The sequence below is a fragment of the Mus pahari genome, chromosome 11 (assembly GCF_900095145.1).
Source record: "Mus pahari chromosome 11, PAHARI_EIJ_v1.1, whole genome shotgun sequence".
Classification (NCBI taxonomy): Eukaryota; Metazoa; Chordata; class Mammalia; order Rodentia; family Muridae; genus Mus; species Mus pahari.
The window spans coordinates 42,806,497-42,814,572 of NC_034600.1; the positions used below are offsets into that span (position 1 = coordinate 42,806,497).

Genomic DNA, 8,076 nt, shown 5'->3' on the forward strand with positions numbered 1-8,076 from the left:
CCCCACCCCATCCACCATCCTGATGGTTTTCTTTCACAACACAGATCTTTTCTATTTCATCAATCCAGTCCCCATTTTAAAGATATATACTAGCAATGGGTTCTTGGTTTTTGTTTTTAATCCATAATGTACACCACTCACAATGCACACTCAAGGCAAACTACCACCAAGAATAAGGCTAAGGCAGGCAGAAGGTACCACGAATCGGTACAGATCTGAGACCAGCTTCTAGCCTTTGCCCCAGTTACTGAGACCTGGGCCAAATGGAATAACCAAGGCTTCCCAGAAACAATGTTCTATTTCATATCTCCAAACTGTGTTTGCCTACCAGGGCCCCTTCCCATTATAAAATCATGATACATGAAACTTTGGGTTTGTACCTAGTTCTTGACTCGTAACTCATGCCAGTAGAAACTGACATTTCTCTTTCTTGAGATGAGTCATAGAAACTCTATCAGAAATTCTAATTTTCCCTGCCTTTTTTCCTTTATCTCCTTTTTCCTCCCTCCTTCCCTCCCTCTCTTCCATCCTTTCTTCCTTGCTTTCTTTGCAGAGATAGGTTTTCACACTGTAACTAGGATTAGTTTCACTAAGGGCTTTATGTATGTTGAACTCACATCAGCAATCCTCCTGCCTCAGCCACTGTAAGTGCTAGGATTCCAGGCATTAGTTACCACACCGGCTTCACCTGCCTTTCTATCTTGCTACTAGGCATGAACCCTCTGACCTATCTGTCCTTCTTCTGCAAGATCAACAGTCATAAAACTCTTGTCATTGAAGAGGGAGTCCACTCCACTTCCTACACACAGACTTGCTAGGCTATCCCACCCAACCTACTAGCAATTAAGCCTATACAATGGGAAAAACCCAAAGGACGTGGTCCCAGGAGCTCTCAGACAGAAGGACATGTAGAATCCAGAGGGTTGTGAGAGCCCACACCTTCTCCTACGCATCTCTTTATCTGTATGTTTTCTGTTATATTTTTAATAAATCGCCTGATAAGCCTGCTCCTCTGAGTTTGGGGAGTTGTTCAAGTAAATTAGCCAAACTCAAAGAGGAAGCTGTCATAACAATGGTTTATAGTCAGTTGGTCCAAAGCACAAATAAAATCACCCGAGGCTTGGAACTAGCAGACACATTTTCAGGGAGCCAGTCTTGGGGTGTGCGCCTCCAGCCTGGGGGCTGTGGTGTTATATCTGGGAATGTGGTATCAGAGCTGAACTGGCTCAGAGGACCTCTATCTGGCATCTGGGGCTACAGAATCAGTGGTTTGTTATGTGAGAAATTCCCCACCCATCTGCTACTAGAAGTTTCTGTGATGACTGTGGCGTAGCAGCAGAAGAAATCAAGACATTTTTTTTTTTTTTTTTTGCCACATCCTTATTTCCAGCAAATTAATCACTTTCCTAGACTCATTTCAAGGCCAATCTATGACAAGACGCCCCCACTGAACACCCACAGAACATTCCTTTGAGCCTCACCCACAGAGTTGTGTGAATGGTGCTTAGCAACATACTTTCTGCCTTCCCCTCATTCTGGTAGCTTCGTGAGAATGAACCCTATTCAGCGCAGGCCTGAGTGTTCGTGTAGTGCTGCTTATGTGGCATGGCTGTTAATAAGGAATAACATGGATGCTAGCTCTGGGCTAGGGGAACCTACAGATGAGACAAATGTTAAAACATACTTCATCCCAGGAAGAAGTAAACGATGCTACATTTTCCTGTGACGGATGGTTGGATGAGCCACAGGGATAAAAGTGTCTCGTGCATCAGGCAACTAAAGTACCTACTAGATGAAAATACTTTAAGTAATAAAGCAGTAAGAGACCTGGGTGCTACAGAAATAAAAACGCTCAGGAGAGGTGACCTGTGCCTGTAATCCCAGATTCAGGAGGCTGAGGCCCGAGTTCAATTGTGATTTCAACGAGCATGCGCGCGCACACACACACACACACACACACACACACACACAAAATACAAGTAAAGTTCTTTATCAAGATTAAAATAAAAATTAAAAAAAATAATAATAAAAATGTAATCATTGCCTAACAATGGAAGGTTGTTCATCTGTTTCTCATTGTTAGAAATTTATATTAATCTGTTTCTAGTTTTAGGAGAAAACATGTCTTTTAGTCTTCGCTCCCGCTTACATGTTCAGAAGCATTGTTGGAATTGGAGGGAGGTCCAGATATGGAAATTCTATAAAAACAGATGCTACCAGCCCAATAATTGAGTCAATTAATAACTATATAATAAAGCTAAAACTATTGGCAATAAGTTATTTTTCATGTTTAAATCTTTGGCTGTTTCATGTTAAATAAAAATTTTAAGTATGATATTTTAAGTTAATACCAATCATCACTTCACTCCTTTATTATGAGAACACTTACCTGTTATTCGTGAAGGTTTCAAATAGAAGCTTTAAACAGTTCACAGCGCCATACAGCCCACCCGGAGGCAAAGCTGGAGCAGTCACAGTCGGGGACAGTGACTTTCTAGAAACTTAGACCTCAACAGCTGGATTTCTTGGATTCATTCAGCATTGTGCACTGAGTGTAGAAGAGCCCAGCTCTGACTTCCAAGAGTCGGATAGTGGCTTCTTAATAAGGGACAGAGATAGAGAGGGCAGCCAGAGGGGGTTTTGTTTTTGTTTTTAAAGCTACCAATGAGTGAGACGATATTACTGATGACTATCATGCTGTAATTCTTCCAGGGAGTTTGAGTCAAAAATGAGTAAAACTCTCGGGTCTCCTTGTGTAGTCAGAAAGTGAACTGTGACCTTAAATATTCCATGGCAATCATAATTGTACAGGGAAGACACACAGCAGCTAAGAAGAGACATGAAGTAATGACTGAAGACATCCAACCAACGCCCTCAGGACAGGGACCCTTATTCCAGTATGTTTGTCCTCCAGGGACTTTTCAGTGAAAACCTTGTCTCAAGGGAGGGACAGGAAGTGATAGAATAGGATGCCAAGGGACCTTCATATGCTCTTGTGGGCAGGAATGCTCACACATACACACACACCGAGAGAGAGAGAGAGAGAGAGAGAGAGAGAGAGAGAGAGAGAGAGAGAGAGAGAGAGAGAGAGAGAGAGAGAGAGAGAGAGAGAGAGAGAGAGAGAGAGAGAGAGAGAGCACAGTTTATATCCAGTTCCATTTACTGGGAGAAATTTCAAAATGTTCTGTCACCAGAGTAGTAGATTCTAACAGGGCAGCCACAAGATCACACCGGAGCTTTGGGAAAAAATATCTCAAGACCAAGTCTCCTTTCCAGGTTGCTCAAAATCAGAAGTGTTGCCCCCCCCCCCCAGCCTTGAAACAGCTGATTCAGACCTTGTTGCCACTAAGCACAGGACCACCTGGGGTGGAACCTTCTGACTTACAAAGCAGGTTCTATTGTCTACACCTGCCCCTGCTTTCCTCCAATCCATTATCGCTACCTGCTGAGACCCTTGAGACCTTCCGGAGACAGCTTCCTGCAGATCACCTTCAGCTGGCAAAGGGCATCAAGAACGGAGTGGTGGGGGATGGGCCTCCTCCCTCTATATAAGCTCAGAATTTTAGTAAACTTGGGGGCTTTGATTAGCTATGTTGTCTTAACCTTCCTTCCTTGTTCGCTGTCTAAACTCTTTCAGCCCCAGCCCGCCTTTCGGGAGTACCCGGTTCGAGTGTGGCTGCGGGCGGTCGCACTCACAGATGGCTGTTTTTGTTTTGTTTTGTTTTGTTTTGTGATTACAGATTTAGCAGAAGGGAAAGCCCAGGGCAAGGGATCTGGGACTTACTGTCTTAAACAGTCCATCCCTCATGGGTCTCTTCGATGATTAAGTGACGTGAAGGTCATAGGAAAACAAGAAAGATTCTGCTGTGCTCCCAGGGAGAGCCGTCAACATTTCCTGACCCTGTGTAAACGACCTTCACTTTGAAATGGAGCAGCTTGGTAGTAACTGGTCTTCGGAGAAAGACCCCTTCCCAGACACTGGCATTCTCACCCGCAGGACATTCATTTGAACGGAGTATCCGATAGAGGTCCAGAGTTTCCCCGACAGTACAATGAATATGTCAGGGTGGACTCTTAGTGCTCTCAGCGATGCCACGTCTCCACCTCAAACTCACTGATTACACCACCAAGGAGGTAACCCTACGGCAGCTGCCATCAGGGATAAGAAAACAACCCAAACAATTACTGCTGGCTACAAGCACTGGCCAGCATGAAGTAAGAGAGGAAAAGTAGGAGTCTCCTGCCTTTGTCTCCACCTTCCCTCATCCTGTCACGTGCCACAAAGGGAAGGACCACGAGGGGCATCTGTTCTCGCCCTAGCAATCCTCCACTCCACGCGACACTTTTGGTATTTCAAATCTCAGTCAAGGTTGACTCCTAGATGATGAACTTTGTCCAATTCCATTTTTATTTTCTTTCACTCAGTTAATAGTCCATTCAACTATTTGTCAACTGACAATGCTCTACTATCAGCCAAGTCCGATTCGTCTGTGAGAAGTTCTGAGGGACTGAGTGTCTTAGATAGGGTTTGTATTCCGGCATAAAACATCATGACCAAGAAGCAAGTTGGGGAAGAAAGGGTTTTTTTCAACATACACTTCCACATTGCTGTTCATCGCCAAAGGAAGTCAGGACAGGAACTCACACAGGGTAGGAAATTGGAGGCAGGAGCTGATGCAGAGGTCATGGAGGGTGCTGCTTATTGGATTGCTTCCCTTTGCCTGCTCAGCTTGCTTTCTTATAGAACCCAGGACCACCAGCCCAGAGATGGCCCCCACCCAAAATGGGTCCTCCCACCCCTGATCACTACTTGAGAAAATGCCTTACAGCTGGATCTCATGGAAGCATTTCCTTAAGGGAGGCTCCTTTTTCTGTGATAACTCCAGCCTGTGTCAAGGTGCCACACAAAACCAGCCAGTCCACTGAGCGAGGAGGCCAGGCAGCCTGCCGGATAGCTTCATCAGCTCCAGTGTGTAAAGTCTGAACCTTTATGGTCACTCACACTTGTCTTTACAAAGCAACGGGCTGTCCAGCCCAGTAGGGTTGACTAGAGAGTACTGAGTACAGTACCTCAGAATTCCTCACAGGCTCGGATGTGGTAGAGAGATTGGCTGCTCTTCAAGAGGACTGGCTTGTTGTTGTTGCTGTTGTTGTTTGTTGCTGTTGTTGTTTGTTTTCCAGTTCCCAGCACCCTCGTGATGGACTCATCTGTTGAGTGTTGGCCTCTACACACATGCTCACACATGCACACATGAACCTATACACCCAGCAGCAAAGGAGAATGAGAACAGGGGACCCTTCTCTTTAAGCCAAAGAAGAAACACAAGGAGACACGATGTCTCTCATCGATCTAGTGCTCACTGATTCAGCTAGATTGCCTGGGCAGAGTTCCAAACATCTTCCCGTCCCTGCCTCCCCGGTGCTGGGATTTCAGCTGGGTACCGTGGTGCTCAGCTTTTCTATATGGGCTCTAGGGAATTGAACCCAGGTCCTTATGCTTGTGTGGTAAGCACTGTACCACCTAAGCCATCGCTCTAGCCCCCTCTCATTCTCTTAAATGATGATTTGAACATCACTTAAACATCTTTAAACAGCACTTACACATGTATTTTTACTTAGGTCTTTGAAGTAAACAAGGTAGATACCATTATATTTATATTTCATATTTATTTAAATATTTAAAGTTGTGTAAAGGATATTTTATCTGTTATATTTTAGGTTAAGTTATATGAAATTTCTAAATCGTTCCCTTACATTTTTATATGAGGATATGGAACACTTTCCAGGATAAAAATTAAGAGACACCAGATATTTGCCTTCAGTCTCAAAGTCAGTAAGCCCATTGGGGTAGTGAACTGCTTCCGAGGAAGAACATTCTAAATGACCAGCAACTAAACTGTCAAGAACCCAACCACACTGTAACAGTAACAACCTACTGGGTGCTAATTGCATTATACTAATTGTCCCCTTGCCTCCAAATCCCTGTAGAGTTGGTCTTACCTCCACGTCATAGATAAGCAAATTGAACATCAGAGATAGTCCGTAAACATTTCAAAAGTAACAGTTTGTGAGGGACAAAAACAAATCCAGGGTCCCCAGTACAGCTCCGGACTACAGCTGTAGGGTGGCTCTAAAGTAGAGCTGTAAGGTAGCTCTCAGTGATTGATTTTCCCTCATCTCTCCTGCTTCAAATCTCCACTACCCACAGGAGTTCGCTCCAGTTAACCCTGCTCTAGTTTTCTCTGGCCTATAGTTGAAATCTGTTTCATTCAGAATATTCTGCCACCTTCTCGCTCTCGATCCCCACAGTTCCTCACCGTAACTTTTAAAAAGACCATGACTTTCCAAAAAGAGTATAACTATCAAAGGAACAACCCACAAGATGGGATTCTGACCCGTAATTTCAGCTAGCAACCGCACATAGGAGGAAAAGGAGAATCTGATTATCAACAAGTGAGTCTTCACACTCACCTTCGTGACTAGGTGGTACCCCATAACGTCCAGCTGGTTCAAAGGATGCTCACGGAAACCAATGCTATGCCCAAGCCAGGATGTACCGGGTGAGAGGTGCTTTATCCTCAGGGAGATATGTGCTTCCTGTGCTTATCTGAGGCTTTCCCTTGACTTTTAAAGCCAGCCCAACCCAGGGTGGCACTTACTCACTTATGCTGAGAAATGAGTTCCATTTACTGTAATGGCACAAATAAATAAATAATCATCTGCTTCTGTTACACCACTCAACATTAAAGGAAGTGTCATCTGAGAGGCCGTAAACAACTCAAGAGAACTACTCAATTTTCAAGTTTATATTCGGGAAGTCCTGACAAATGTGACAAGGGATAGGAAGTGTTAGGAGTATCCTCAACTCAAGAGAAAGAAATAGACAACCATGACATTCTATGTAATCCAGGAAGGAGCCAGGAGCAAGCTACCTTAGTGAGGCTTAGCTAGGCTGGTCCTATCGTCTAGGAAGGTCCAGGTTCAAGAAGAGACTGCCTCAATAAATAACATGGGCAAGGCTTTCCCAGTCACGGAAGGCTTTCCAATATCAGCCTCAAGACTCCACTCGCTGCATGTCCCACACACGTGCACATATGTGTTTTTACACATTCGAATACACATCTGCCAGTTGCTTCTTTCTCGTGCAGTCAGGAATCTGGATGGCTTTTGATTGCCAGGAACTTCTTTGGGTTTTAAGATTTTTCTCTTAACATGGAAATGTATCTGACTGAATGTGTGCGTGTGCTCTTCCAAATTTTTGAGACAGGGATTTTCCCTGAACCTGGAACTCATTGTGCTGACTCGACTGGATGGATGGCTCCAGAATCCTTGTCTCCTCCCACTGAGCACTGGGGTTACACGTCCATACCCCTACTCCTGGCTATTATGTGAGAATTATTATGTGAGGATCTGAATGTGGGTCCTCGTGCTTACCCTGCAAACACTTGACTCATTAAGCCACACCCTCAGGCCCCATGTTATTTATAGTCTTTAAGTGGCACATGACTTTTGAAATGCCACGGGGTTTTGGTACATGTGTACTCTGTGTTAATGTTCAAATCAGGATGACGGTCTCCATTCAAATATTTACCAGAAGAAATTTGAATTTCTTCACATTTTTCAGTTGTTTTTTGTTTGTTTGTTTTCTGTTTTGTTTTTGTCTTAGCAGAAAATAGGTGAAAGTAGGAATGGAATGGTGATAAACACTCAGAACAGCACTGGGAAGGTGAGGGTGCAGCACACAGGAGCAGAGTTTCAAGCGCCAAAAGCTCTCTCCTCGCTGAGAAGGAATGGAAACCCTACCAAGCATCCAAATGAGCAAATGTATGAGAGGGTGCTTCAACCCTGTTAGCACACTCTACAGATTAACAGTTAGCATGGATTAAGCTCTGCCATGGGCATGCACATGGGCTCTGGACCACCACGCATAGATATGCACAAGACAGAGATATGCAAGAGAGAGACTGGGCCACACAGTATCTGCATCACCCAGTTAGCCAAGAGTCACAGATAAATAACATGTCCATGACCCTTCAGCTCACAGGCTGCCCAGGGTTAATATTCAGCTGATCTCTA

General features: G+C 44.4%; 1 protein-coding gene across 2 annotated transcripts in view; it reads right to left on the reverse strand.

Annotated features, from left to right (window-relative positions):
- The window catches only part of Il31ra (interleukin 31 receptor A), a 58,484-nt gene that overhangs the window by 42,249 nt on the left and 8,159 nt on the right, over positions 1-8,076 (reverse strand). Inside the window, exons 2-3 of one of the 2 annotated variants that reach the window (XM_021208538.1) lie at positions 6,660-6,820; positions 2,390-2,598 (exon numbers count right to left, since the gene is read on the reverse strand). The gene's annotated coding sequence lies outside the window, so the exon portion shown is untranslated. Of the gene's footprint in view, positions 1-2,389; positions 2,599-6,659; positions 6,821-8,076 lie in introns of those variants that run through there. The other variant, XM_021208539.1, reaches the window with a different exon arrangement.